Source organism: Tupaia chinensis, unplaced genomic scaffold (assembly GCF_000334495.1).
Source record: "Tupaia chinensis unplaced genomic scaffold, TupChi_1.0 Scaffold000369_1, whole genome shotgun sequence".
NCBI lineage: Eukaryota > Metazoa > Chordata > Mammalia > Scandentia > Tupaiidae > Tupaia > Tupaia belangeri.
The window spans coordinates 1,417,210-1,432,013 of NW_006159866.1; the positions used below are offsets into that span (position 1 = coordinate 1,417,210).

At 41.6% G+C, this 14,804-nt stretch overlaps 1 pseudogene; it reads right to left on the bottom strand.

Moving 5' to 3' along the window:
• Positions 1-12,532: 12,532 nt before the first annotated feature.
• On the bottom strand, positions 12,533-13,770 carry LOC102484622 (spliceosome-associated protein CWC15 homolog pseudogene; annotated as a pseudogene).
• Positions 13,771-14,804: the final 1,034 nt, after the last annotated feature.

A 14,804-nucleotide genomic window follows, 5' to 3' on the forward strand; every position in this document is an offset into this window, starting at 1 on the left:
TATGTTGTAATGATGTACAGTAAATGAATGTAAATAAACAAATTTAAATAATAAAAAAAGGAAATAAAAGAATGGAGAAGGGATTGCCCTGTGGCCATCCCCCCTGGGGGCGATTTCTTGCTTTCTGTCTCTCTGTCCTCTCTGTCTTTCTGGTGAGCGCACATACCCTATAGCAAAAACTTTTCCAAAAAAAAAAGAAAAAGAAAAGGTAAGGATTCCTCACCTAATAAAATTTAAGTTCGAACCCTGGAATGTGCAACCCTGGAATGACATGAGCTTATAATGGATTTAGAATATGCATTAACTTTTTAAAACATTACAAGTATACAATTAATGGTGATTTATTTTGCACAGCTTTTGATCTAACTTAGCATTATGATGGTGGGCAAGGTAAAATTATGCCTTACTTTGCTATTATGGCTACTTTATTATATTGCTGACTGAATGATCTATTTATTCATTTGGTCATGTTTGAAAAATCTAAGATACTTTTAAATGGAGCAAATGCAAAGTAGAGTTATGTAATTCCCTTGCCTTAGCTTTGATGCTGGAGCATTAACATAAATCTTTAAAATGTATAATTTATTTTCTTAATGTGAGAGAGAGAGCCATGCACCCTCAATAAGGTCTTATGCTACAATCTTCTCAATGGCCCTGCATGCCCAGCATATTTAGGTAGACCTCGGGACATGAACTCAGGTCCTCTGGGTATGGCTCCAGCATCGCACGGTAGCACCCCTACTGCCTTAGCCACCACATCTTAGCCTACCGTTTCCACATTTTTTGAATGTTTGCCGCCTTCTCTCCCCTTCTAACATTAGTAATCTGCGCCTTTTAGGTTGAGTTCTAGTGGGTCCTTTGACTACAGTTTAAAACAAAGTGTTAACTTTGAAGTCAGGTGATATTAGTAGAAAATTACATTGTTCAGTAACTTCATAACTATGAACCAGTTAGTTAACTTTGCCAAGCTTCAATGTGCTTTCCAGACAGAGGGAGAAGATGCTTGAGGCCAGCCAGTAGCATGGTGGTAAGACAGTCAGATCCCACATGGCTGGCTATGTGATTCAAGTCCCAGACCTGGTAATTTGAAAAACATGCCAGGCAATTGTACATGTTTGCACGTGTGCCCAAAATCTTGAAAAGTTAAAAGAAGAAAAAGGGATTGTGATGTGACCATACCCTAAGGAGGTAGTTTTCTCATTTTCTTGCTCCCTCTTCTCTCTCTCTCTCTCTCTCTCTAACTAATGCACGTGGCTTGTGGTAAAATTTTAAAAAACGGAAAGAAGGAAAGAAGAAAACAGGGATACTGGGGCCAGCTCCTAAGTGCAGTGGTTAAGAGTTACATATTGAGAACTGGATCCCCCATGGCCAATGACAGTTTGGGCCCTGACTCCAGCAGCTTGAAAAATGTGCCTGGTATGCATGCATACATGTCCCATACCCTGGCAGGATGAAGAAATGGAGGGAAAAGACTGCAATGTTATCATGTCCCATTGAGAGCTTTTTGTTTCTCTGTATCTCTCTCTTTCTGGTGAGCACATGTGTTCTCTGGCAATTAAGAGAAAAAAATAGGAATACTAATTCTTACTATACAGCATTTTTTAAAGAATTATTTTATTTTATTTATTATTATTATTATTATTTTAATTTGACCAGAGAGAAAGAGAGAGGGAAAGTGAGAAAGCAAGCAGCCAGGTCTAGGACTCAAACTGTGGTCAGTTGTGTGGGAGTCCAGTGCTCCAACCGCCATACCACCTGCCAGCTTCTACAATATTGTTTAAGACAATCAGGGACCAGGTGGTGACACAGAGGTAATACTCAATGCTCTGCAAGGCAAGTCCACCTGAGAAGATTCCCAGTTCAAGTCCAGAGGCCTCCCTGAGTATACTGGGCATACATGGATCTGTGATCCAAGGCTGGCTGGAGGTTAGGGATGGATTTTGGCATCAAGACCTGTTGGGGGCACTGTCTCTCTTGCTCTCTGACTCTCATGGAAGAAATTGACTTTTAAAATAATTTATTAATTTTATATTCATTTAATCACATAAATCTTTACAGTGTATAACATTTCTTTTTCCAGCATGGTTACCACACATATCAGTCAAGATAAAGGCATTACTATGCACATCAGCAGCAGCAAATAGCTTTTCATTTTTTTGGTCAATTAAACATACTTTTTTTTTAGAAATCAACTTTTTGAAAAAATTAAATAAGAGGCCAATATGTGTAGTAAAGTGTCTGGTACTTGACCTAATAAATAGCACTAATTTTTTAAAGAATTATTTAATTTTATGTACATGAGTTTTTGTTTCCTTGTTTGTTGAAATTTTCTACAAGGCATGTGTGCTTACCAGAGAGAGAAGGTGAGAAGGTGAGAAAGCAAGCTGTCAGATCCAAAACTCAAACCGTACTGGCCACGTGGCGGTCTAGCACCTCAATCACCACGGTGCCTGTGAGCCCCAGCAGGTCATATTATTACTTAAGACTTGGATGTTTCGGGGCTGTCAGGTGGTGTGGTGGTTAAAGAACTGGACTTTCATATGGCTGGCTATGATTCGAGTTCTGAATCTGGCAGCTGACTTTCTCACTTTCCCTCTCTCTTGCTGTATCTCTCTCTGGTCAAATTACAAGGTGATGATAATGAATAAAATAAAAAGAAAACAACTTTTAAAAAAGAGTTGGATATTTTGTTTGATTTTGTGATATAGTTTACTTTCTGTAAGTTTACCTATGACACACATAAGTATATTCATTTTTAAAAAGAATTATTTGTTTAATTCCATTTGTTCTCGTTATTATTATTATTATTTTAATTTGACCAGAGAGAGACAGAAAGAGAGAAAGGGAAAGTAAGAAATCAAGCTGCCAGGTCTGGGACTGGAACTATGGTCAGTCATTGTGGGTGTCCAGTACCTAATCACCATGCCACCGGCCAGCCCCAGTATATTCATTTTATAAACTTAACTAAAGTAAGTTAAAATTTGGTGTTCAGGATTCCATGGAACTATTTGCAATAACTATGCTATAGCCAGACCAGGGGCTTGGGAATTACTGTATAGGGTTACTTCATGGTGCTACTTCAGTAAAAGGAGCCAAGGATATAATTGTTAGTTAAGTGATAGGTATGTAGAATGTTTGTTATATCATTCTATCTTATACGTTTTAAAAATTTTCCTTACTAAATTAGCATAGGGCCAGCCCCATGGCCTGGTTGTTAGGGGAGCCAGATCCCACGTGGCCAACCTCATGGTTTGAATCTCAGCCCCAGTGGCTGGAAAAACATACCAGGTATGCGTGTGTGTGTGTGTGTGTGTGTGTGTGTGTGTATGCACACATGCACAAAATACCTACAGGATGGGAGAAATGGAGAAGGGATTGCAGTGTGGCCGTGCCCATTGCAGAGTATTTTCTCCCTGTCTTTCTCTCAGCTCTGTCTCTCTCTGACCAGCACACAAGCCCTCTGGCAAATTAAAACAACGGAAACAGGGCCAGCCAGTGTTGTGGTTGAGGCAGCTGGATCCCACATGGCCGACTGCACAGTCTGAGTACTGACCCAGTGGCTTGCAAAACACACCAGGCACATATGTGAGACTACCCCAGAGCCTGAGAGAATAGAGAAGAGCTTTCAGCATCGCCATCCTCCTGAGGAGTGATTTCTCTCTCTCTCTGTGTCTCCAGCAAGCACATGCACCTTGTAGTAAACTAAACAAAGAAAAAATTTGGCTAAAGATGAACTCTGAACAAGGGAAAAAACTTCAGTTTCCCTGAGCCAAGCCTTTGGTGGTATCCACCCTTGATTATTTCGTGAGTCAACTCAGAAAAGAAAGGCCATCTTCTTGTCAATATTTTTCTTCATAAATTCTATTTTTCTGTTTGTTTTTATTAAAGAGAGCAGCCTAAAAAATAATGAAGATTTAATCTCCCTCAGCTAAGTAGGACTTGGCCTGCTTCATACCTGAAAGAGAGACACTCCAGGGAAATCCAGGTAGGAAGCAGCGTGATGATGAGTCAGCCTGCAGCACAGCGGGCGTGGATGCTAAATCAAAGCCTTAGTTAATGACTAGGCCTGCTTTGTTGCTGAGGCACTTTTCTTGGGAGTGACAATAAGATTGAAGGTGTAGCTATTAATAGATTCTAATCCTTCTGCATTTTCTAAGGTGTTTGTTGCAAAAGTCCAAGTGTTGCTTATGGAAACCTAGATAAGTCATTATTTAGATACTTATTTTCTTATTGAAACTCTATTTGTGGTTTTATTTCAATGAAAAATGATGCCTCCTTTTCTGCCTTAAACAATTTGACTGAGTTGTTTATACACTAAGTTGACAGTTCTTGTCTTCCCCACAAAGGCTGTGTTTTGCTGGTTTGTCAGGTGATTCATCTACCCTATACACACAAAACTTACAGTCCATAAGGTTGTTGTAAGAATTAATTAATGTTTGCTATGTGCTTTATGATTCTCAGATGAAAGGCACAAAGGAAATTCAGTGTGTCTACATAAAATAATAATACCAGAACACATAATAAAGAATGTTGGGATCTTTCTGAATGAAAGGTAGAGTATTAAGTTCAAGTTATCTTTATTAATGTTTGCAGAAGAATCAAATAGTATTTGGAGAAATATAACAAAACTCAAAATATTTTCAGATGAACATGTAATGACAGAAGAAGGTAGTGTGCAATAATTCTATGTTAGACTAAGGAAAGACAGTCTTTTTGATTTGGGATACCTAACTATTGAAAGAAAGAAAGAAAAAGGGAGAGAGAAAAAGGAAGGAAAAGGGAGGAAAAGAAGGAAGGAAAAGGGGAAAAGAAGAAAAGCATATGCTCAGTGCTCAAAAAAGACAATCTATAAACAATAATAAAGATCCTTGGATCTTGAAATTCTTTCCCCATTCTGACCAAAATGAGTCTATCAATAGGGCCAGCAGATGGCGTAGCCATTATGTCGCTGAATGCTCACATGACCAACCGCAGTTCAAGTCCTGGACTCAGTGGCTTTAAAATCATGCTGGGCACATTTGTATGCATGCCCAAGATCCCAGGAGGAGATTGGAGGAGAAGAAATTGTGGCATGGCCATCTCCCCTGGGGGGGAAGGGGTGATTTCTGACTTTCCCTCTCACTGTCTCTGTCTCTCTCTCTTTCTCTTCCTGGTGAGGACACACACTCTAAGGCAAAAACCTCTCTAAAAAGAGAGAGAGTGTGTGTGTGTCTACTGATTTTACTCCCAGTGGTTTTATATGTGAGTTGGGGAAGACAGTTCAAAGAAAGTGAAGGAAGGAAGGAAGGGAAATTCATTAATGTTAGTTACGATGTAATACACATGCATATGTGTATTAAAACCATAAGTAGGCACAAGAGACACCTGAGAATGATTTCAATCCCGTCCTTCTATTTCTTCTTTCTTTTTTTCAACTTTTATTTTTTATTTATTTATTTTTTTTGCAATCGGGCATGTGCACTTGTCAGAGAGAGAGAAAGTGAGAAAGCAACACACCCCCTCCCAGAAGGGTGGGCACATCTCAACCCCTTCTCCTCTCAAGACTTTGGGAATGCTCTCACATTTCCCCAGAGTGTTTCTCAAGCTGCCAAGTCTGAGACTCAAACTGTGCAGTCAGCTATTTGAGATCCAGCCACCTTAACCACCATACCACTGGCTGGCACCTCCAACCTTCTATTTCATTTTTCCTAATGACAAAGACCTAGTAACATTTCCTTTCAAACATCAGCTCCCATTGTCCAGTCCCATCTGCCTCACGCCCTTCAGACCCTCAGCATCTCGAGTCTGGATTACCACAGTAGCCCCATCCTGTCTCACCCTGTGCACCAAACCCGTCACCTCTCAGTTTCCTTCTGCAAGTCTGACATTACCAGGCCTCACTCCACCTGTCCTGCAGTCACACCCTATCCCGTTGCTTTGTTCTCCTTGGAATTGAGTCTCCCTTCTTGTTCTTTGTGCTACTGGGATGTCTTCTCTCCTTTATCAATGTAAATTAAAATCTTAAAGTTTACGATCAATTTTAAAGCTTTCTCTGGCTATTCCAGCTTTCAGTATCTTTCTCTGTTCTGACCTAGTTAGTTTCTGGGCCCCTAGAGGGTTGCAGGGATTTTCATGTTCATTGTTCGTACCTACAAAATAAAGCTTGTAATCTCTCTTGAGGTCTCTCACAGAGAGAAACCACTTACAGAGCTGCGTAAATGTAAGGGTTTTTTTTCCTTTTTCTTTTCTTTTTTTTTTTTTTTTTTTAAGGTTTTCGCCATAGGGCACGTGTACTTGCTGAAGAGAGACAGAGAAAGATCATGAGAGGGAAAGTGAGAAATCACCTCCAGGGAGGATGGGCACGCTGCAATTTCTTCTCTATTCTCCTCCTGGGATTTTGGGCACACATGCACATGTGCCCTACATGATTTTTCAAGCTGCTGTGTCTGGGACTCTAACCGTGGTCAGCCTTGTGGGAGTCCAATACTTTAACTAACATGCTACCTGCTAGCCCCCAGGAGTAAAACTTTTACAGTCTAACATCCATAGGCTACTGACAAATATTGGACTTGTCCATCTAAGCCCTGACTCATGGAGGACATTTGATGTAGGGGGAAAGACCACCAGGTTGTGTCTTCTAGTTCAGGCAAAGGAATATTTGATTATTTACATAAAATCTAAAGGGGGGCCCAGCTGATGGCATACTGGTTATGTCGCTGGACTCCCACATAGCCAACCATGGTTTGAGTCCTGAACCTAGCTGCTTGAAACTCACGCCAGGTGCGTGTGCGTGCATGCCTAAGTCCCCAAGAGGAGAATGGAGGAGAAGGGATTGTGGCATGGCCATCCCCCTGGGGGGTGACTTCTCACTTTCTGGCTCTCTCTGAATCTCTGGCAAGCGCACACGCCCTATAGCAAAAATCTCTCTCTAAACAAACACCTGAAGGAGATATTACTTCTTAAATTTCCATGTTTCTTGCTACCATACCATTCTTACTAGTAAACTCTGGTTTTCTAGGTTCCCCGATAGTTAGAAGCATGAGACCCAGATAGAAGATAAGAGTTTCCAGACACTGAAAAGAAATGCCTCATGACATTAGTGTCCTCTGAGTTTGGTCAGTGTGAATTGCCTTCAAGACACACACTGTCTTTTTTTTGGAGTGTTTTTTTGTTATAGGGCACAAAAACTCACCAGAAAGACAGAGAGAGAAAGAGAGGCAGCGAGAAGTCACCCTCCAGAGGGGATGGCCATGTCATAATCCCTTCTCCTTCGTTCTCCTCTCGGAATCTTGGGCATGCATGCACATGTGCCCAGCATGAGTTTAAGCCACCGGGTCCAGGACTCGAAGCGCAGTCAACTACTTAGGAGTCCAGTGACATAACCATGACACCAACTGCTGGTCCCCAAGGCACACATCATCTTTGAGAAAATGTGTTTTTTGAGTCTTCGAAGTTAAGGATGCAGCCTCTAGGCAAATGGTGATCTTGCCAAGTGTTCTGCTAAAGACCCTGCCAGAACAGTCAGCCCATAGGCCATATTTCCATTCAACCCCCAAGCCATATACTTCCACTTATCAAATCATTGGTCCCAATTTTGGCTACAGGCATATAGTGCAGTGGTCAAGAGAACAGCCTTGGGAACAACAGATGGCATAGCAGTTACATCGCTGGACTCCCACAAAGGGGACTGTGATTTGAATCCCAACCTGGAGACTTAAAACTCACACCTAGCGCATGTGTGTGTGTGCCTAAAATCGTGAGGGGAATGGAGAAGGAGAGGTGTGGCCAACTCCCTGGGGGGCGATTTCTCGATTTCTATCTCTCTGTCTCTCTAGCAAGCCGTGCACCCTATAGCAAAAATCACTCTTAAAAAAATAAATAAATAAAAAGAAGAAGAAAGAAAGAAAAAAGTATTGACTTTAGAACAGAGCCATCTCAGCTTAAATCATGACTTATTTATTTATATATATGAATGATAGATTCTCACTACGTCGAGATTTTCCTGCCTTGGGGCTGGGACTATAGCAGTGCACCACCACGCCCAGCTTTTTTTTTCAGATGGGGTCTCACTGTGCTGCCCAGATCAGCCTCAAGCTCATGATCCTCCTGTTTCAGCCTTCGCTAGTCACTGGGATTACAGTTATATGTGCAGGGACTTCAGGTTGTTCTGGGAAGTGAACCCAGGTCTCCTGGGTGGTCCCAACCTGTGAAACACAGCATCTTAGCGATACATGCCACGAAGGCTGGGCCAACTCTATTACAATCACTCCTCCCTTAACCACCTATATGTTTAACAACTACTTGGACTTGTGACCAGTTCTTCAATAGTCACAGAATCCCCTTTTCTAGTCTTCTCCTTTCCAGCCAGTTAGAATTTATTACACAAAGCATCCACTTGTGTTATGACATTGAACCAGTACCACACCTTGAAGGGTTCGATGACTAAAATATTAACCTGAATTTTTTTTTGAGAAGTTTTTGCTATAGGGCGTGTGTGCTCACCACAGAGACAGAGAGAGACAGAGAGACAAAAAGCAAGAAATCACCCCCCAGGGGATGGCCATGCCACAATCCCTTCTCCTCCATTCTCCTCTCGGGATCTTGGGCACGCATGCACACGCGCCCGGCGTGAGTTTTAAGCCACCAGGTCCGGGACTTAAACCGTGGTTAACTATGTGGGAGTCCAGCAACATAGCCATTACGCTAACTGCTGGTCCCTAATCTGAATATTAATCTGTCTTTTTTTAAGATTTTTTTTTTTTTTTGGACCAGCAGTTATTGTAATGACTATGTCACTGGATTCCCACGTACTAGACTGCAGTTTGAGTCCTGGACCTGGTGGCTTAAAACTCACGCCGGGCGCGTGTGCATGCGTGCCCAAGATCCCGAGAGGAGAATGGAGGAGAAGGGATTGTGGCATGGCCATCCCCTGGGGGGTGATTTCTCGTTTTCTGTCTCTCTGTCTCTCTCTGTCTGGTAAGTGCACACGCCCTATAGAAAAAAACTCTCAAAAAAAAGTTGTTTTTTTGGTTTTGTTTTTGTTTTGCCTTAGGGCGCATGTGCTGTGGGGGCAAGGAGAGAGAAATGGAGATAGTGAGAGGGAAAGTGAGAAATCACTCCTGGGGGTGGGGAGGCGGATGGCCATGCCACAATTCCTTCTCCTCCATTCTCTTCCTAGGATCTTGGGCACACACATACACATGCCCAGTATGAGGGTCAAGCCACTGGGTCCGGGACTCAAACCACAGTCAGCCATGTGAAAATCCAGTATTGTAACTACTATGCCATCTGCTGACCTCCTGAATGTCTTTTAATTTATTTAATTTTATTTATTCATTCATTTATTTTAATTTGACCAGAGATAGACACAGAGAGAAAGAGGGGGAAAGTGAGAAAGCAAGTCACCAGATCTGGGATTTGAAACATGGTTGGCCTTGTGGGAGTATCCAGCATGCCACCTCCTGGCCCCCTGAATGTCTTTTTAATGAATAAATTTAATTTTTTTGGTTCATCGTTTTCATAATTTTTGCTGATTGCATTTTAACGATCTATAATATGTAAGAGATACAAATTAAAACAAAGTTATGAAGTTGGCATTTTCTTTAGACTTTTTATTATTCAGAAAAGATAAAAATGATTATATTGGATTTATATTATTATATTGATTGTATTGTAGTGTGTCTTGCTGCTTTCAGAAGTTAATCATTTTTTTTTTTAGTTTGCTAATGTATGCTTTTTGTATGGAGAGAATTACATTGTTTTAATGTGGTGTTGCATGATACCTATTGTAAAACACATGCTTTATTGTACTGCAACACACCACAAGAACTTTAAGCTCTGCTTATCGATCAATTTACTTAACATCCTAGTCATAGGAACTAAACATGGCTGTTAAACGAGGAGTGCGTGTATTTATTAAGCCATCTTCGGCAAGTAGTCAACTCTGTGACTGTTGACTGGTATGTAACAGGATGCTAACTTGTGCTTGCCTCACAAGGATGTCAAGAAGTGCTGCAATATGTAAAATGATTCAAAGAGTGCCCAGCGGGACCAGCAGGTGGCGAGGTGATGAAGGTGCTGGACACTCCCACATGGCTGACAATGGTTCGAGTCCGGACCTGGTGGCTTGCTTTCTCACTTTCCCTCTCTGTGTCTCTCTCTGGTCAAATTAAAGTAAATAAATGAGTGAATAAAATTAAATAAATAATTCCTTTTAAAAAAAACAAAAACAAAAGTGTGCCCAGCATATAAGTGTTCAATAAACAGCAACTATATGAAAAGGAAGGTCCAGGTAGGGCTATGGTAAAACTAGTTTAGCCCCTGTCTACTGACTCATTTTGGTAAAATATGAGGAATAACTTGTAGAACTGGTTGAACTTTTGTGAATATTTGTTACTTCCTCATTCTTATCCACATCTTTTGATCACAAATATGCTTTTGTATTAATTAATAGTAATTCCTTAAAATGTGAAGGGCTTCTGGGCTTTTTTCCTGAGGTCATCAGGATGGTTAGTGAAGGCTGAAGAGATAGTTTGTCAGACAGCCTTCTAAGGTGAAACAGGCAGTATGGTGGCAGCTGTGAGGAAGTCCAAGATTAATTGCTTAAATCTTAGGGATGAAAGTGGTGTCCAGAGGTGTTGCAGGATCTCAAAATATTTCATGATCAGGGACCAGCAGATGGCTGGCTGACTACATGGGAGTCCAGCGACATAGCCATTACGCCATCTGCTGGTCCCAAAAAGTGGCACATTTAATACCTGTGTGCTACTGGGTTGTTGGGAAGATCATGATGCATTTTTGCATAGAAAAACATAAGAAAAAAATGTCATGATTTTCCCGACAACTTAATAATTTGAGGGTAGGTAAGAGGGAAGGACAAATAGTCCAAGAATAATCCTATAGCTAATAAACAAACAAACAAAAATACCAGAAAATTGGAGTAATCAAGTATTCTCCAATTTAGATCAGTTCTTTAGCTATTCTTCCAAATTCTAGTCATTCTCCATGTTATTTTACATACTCTAACCATTTCCAACTTTATGAAAGAGTGCAAATACAATTTTTATTAACCTCTGGGATTCTTGAAACATGTTCCCCATTTGATACTTACATTTTAGTCTGAATCCCATTGCATTCTTGCTGTTACATGAACGGTTTGAATGTTCCACAAAAATTCATGTGTTGAAATTTGGTTGAAATGGGATTTAGAGGATGAAACATAATCTGACTATGGTGTTGAAAAGTGGGGCCTTTGGGAGGAGATTAGGAATAAGGTCATTAGGTTAGGGCCCCCATGATTGACTGCTGGTGGGATTCATTTACATACATATAACATTGCCAGCGGGCATATTGCTCACCAAGGAGAGAAAGAAAAGAACACCCTCAATGGAGCATGGTCACACCACAATCCTTTCCTCCATTCCTCCTTCCCATGAGAATTTTGGGCACACACATGCACACGTATTCAATGTGTTTTTCAAACTGCTGGGGCCAAGATTCAAACTGTGGTTGGCCATGGGGGATCCAACTCCCTTAACTGTTGTGCTATGGGGCCAGCCCTACTAATTATTTATAAGGAGAGGGAATGAGACCAGAATAGAGGCGAGTGGATCCATGAGCTCCTGCCATCCACCATGTTGTAGTGCAGCCAGACTGACCAGTTGCAGCCCCTGGACCTCGGACCTCCTAACTATGAGTTGAATAAACCTCTTGCGCTCACCAGAGAGATAAAGTGAGAAAACAAACCACCACCAGGTCCAGGACTTGAACCATGGTTGACCATGTGAGAATCCAGTGCCTTAACCACCACACCACCTGCCAGCCCTTAAACTTCCATTTTTATAAATTACTCAGACTCTGGGGCCAGCAGGTAGCATGGTGATTAGGGGCACTGGACTCCCACATGACTGACCATGTTTGAGTCCTGAACCTGGCGGCTTGCTCTCTCACTTTCCCTCTCTTCCTTGCTCTCTTCTGTCTCACTGTGTCCCTCAATGATCAAATCAAAATAAATAAATAAATAAATAAATAAATAAATAAATAAATAAATAAAGTTAAATAGATTAATTCCTTTTTTAAAAGAGGTTTAAAAAAATTACCCAGACTCTGATATTTCTATCATTAACAACATAATAGACTAGAATACTTGCTTAATCGCCCCTCCCACCTTTTTTTGGGGGGGTAGGTTTTTGCTATAGGGTGCATGTGCTCGCCAGACAGAGAGAGAGAGACAGAGAGAGAGAAAGCGAGAAATCACTCCCCAGGGGGGATGGTCACACCACAATCCCTTCTCCTCCATTCTCCTCTCGGGATCTTGGGCACACACGCACATGCGCCCAGCCTGAGTTTTAAGCCACTGGGTCCGGGACGCGAACCGCTGTCGATTACGTGGAAATCCAGCGACATAGCCATTACGTTAACTGCTGGTTCCCATCCCCTCCTACCTTTTGAAATGACCCTGGAAAAAGTTACCAAGAACCTTATACTTGCCAGATCAACTAGTTAGGTCTTAAGAAATATGTTATTTGACTGATACTTCTTCTTCCTCGTCGTTGTCTTCTTTTACATTTTAGTCTTTAAAACTGTACTACTTAATATATTCCTCCATGAACTTTTTATAGAATTCAGAGCTTAGAATATCATTTACAAATCTTTTGTCATTTACAAAAGATTTGTAAATGATATTTACAAGTCTTTCTTCTGATCTTCTGTGCTTTTTGCACAGTTCTTGAAAATAACATCATCGTCCCACCTTCTTTTAACTTTGAAGTTGGCCTGTGGTGGGGATGGGCCCAAGAGGTTAAATAATGGGGTTTCCACTCAGAATGTTTTCCATTCGAACTCCTTCTTCTTCAGCTTTTTGTTCTTGTTCCTTCCTGGCCTGTTTTTCAGCTCTTTCTTTTTAAATTTTTTCTAGTTCTGCAAGAAGAGCTGCAGTATTGTCATTATCACTCTCCTCTTCGAAATCTTCATCTTCTTTGTCAGAAGGTCATCTGCATCGAGGTTGGGGGCAAGAATCTGGTCGAATCGAGGCTGCTTTGACACTGAAGAGGTTGTGTGTTCTCAAGTTGGATGATCCCTGTTTTTCTCTCTGGCAGCAGCTCTCTCTCTTCCAGCTCTCTCCTACGGCCACAGTTGCGAACCTCTTCGGGGGTACCCTGAGTAGTTTGTCTGTATTTCATCTTTGTATGCGAGGGTAGGTCTCTGCTCGAATACTGTTTTGAGAGTTGGCTCAAATCACCTTCTCCTTTTCCTCTTCCACACTTTGCAGGTTCAAAAGTTTTATTTCTCCATATTCTTAGGATTTGGGGCATGCATGTGTATGCACTTGGTGTGTTTTTCTGTTGTTTTTTTTTTCTGGACAGATTTTTTTTTTTTTTTTTTTTTTTTTTTTTTGATATACTGTTCTCTTGGTCTTCCTTGAAAACATTTGTCTCAACATTTGAGTCATCACCCTTCCTCATTCTTTTTCCTTTCTGAGTATTTAAAAAAAATTTTAACAATCAATTTATTAAAATAGTTTACTTAGGCATCTGCAGTGGTGACTTCAACCCCAACTCCGGGTTCGATACTGATGGAAGCAATCTGTTTAACAACCCCAGAAGGACTGTGCTAATGAATAAGTTGTTTGTGGATTCTCATCTGGAAGCGATCCCAAGTCTTAGAACCTTCACCACAAGGTGTTTTTCTTGTAATGTTCCTCAGGCATCTGAACTGATCCTTTCACCTTGAGATTCTTTCCCTTTGCACCTCTGATTAAGTCAGCACATACTTTCTCCAGGGACTGTACATTGCCGCTGGTTAAAATAATTCTAATTCAGTGAATGGCCACCTCTGGCTCCACAGGTGTTTTTCCAGAATCTTTCAAAGCCATGGCTGCAGTGCAATTTCCTGGCTGACTTATTCCTCAGCGAGAGCAAATAGCAGTGAATCCGGAATAGAGTGGGCTGACCAGAGCTCTGCACTACCTGCAACCACTTCCACAAAAAGCTAAAAATTTTTTGGAAACCAGCAGTTAGCGTAATGGCTATGTTGCTGGACTCCCACGTAGTCGACCGCAGTTCGCGTCCCGGACCTGGTGGCATAAAACTCACGCCGGGCGCGTGTGCGTGCGTGCCCAAGATCCCGAGAGGAGAATGGAGGAGAAGGGATTGCAGTGTGGTCATCCCCTCTGGGGGGTGATTTCTCGCTTTCTGTCTCTCTGTTTCTGTCTGTCTGTCTGGCGAGCGCACACACCCTATAGTGAAAAATCTCTCAAAAAAAAAAAAAAGCTAAAATTTTTTTTTAATTTTAGAAAAAAAATTTTGCCAGAGGGCACGTGCATTCACCAGAGAGAGAAAGAGATAGAGAAAGAGAAAGAAAGTGAGAAAGCACCTCCCATGGGGATTGGTGACACTACAATCCCTTCTTCTTCCCCCATTCCTTTCAGGATTTTGAACATGCAAAAAGCATGCACCTAGTGTGTTTTTCAGGCCACTGGGTCTGAGACTTGAACTGCATAGTTCGTCATGTGGGATCCAGCCATCTCCACCACCATGCTGCCATCTGGCCCCTGGGTATTTTAAAAAATCTATTTGCAGCATCCTTTCCCTTCTTACCTTAAGTATTAATATTCCTAATCAATTTTACAAAATCATTTCAAATGTTTTTTTGAGAGGTTTTTGCTATAGGGCGCGTGTGCTCGCCAGACAGACAGCGAGAGACAGAGAGACAGAAAGCGAGAAATCACCTCCTAGGGGGGATGGCCACACTGCAATCCCTTCTCCTCCATTCTCCTCTCGGGATCTTGGGCACGCACGCACATGCGCCCGGCATGAGTTTTAAGC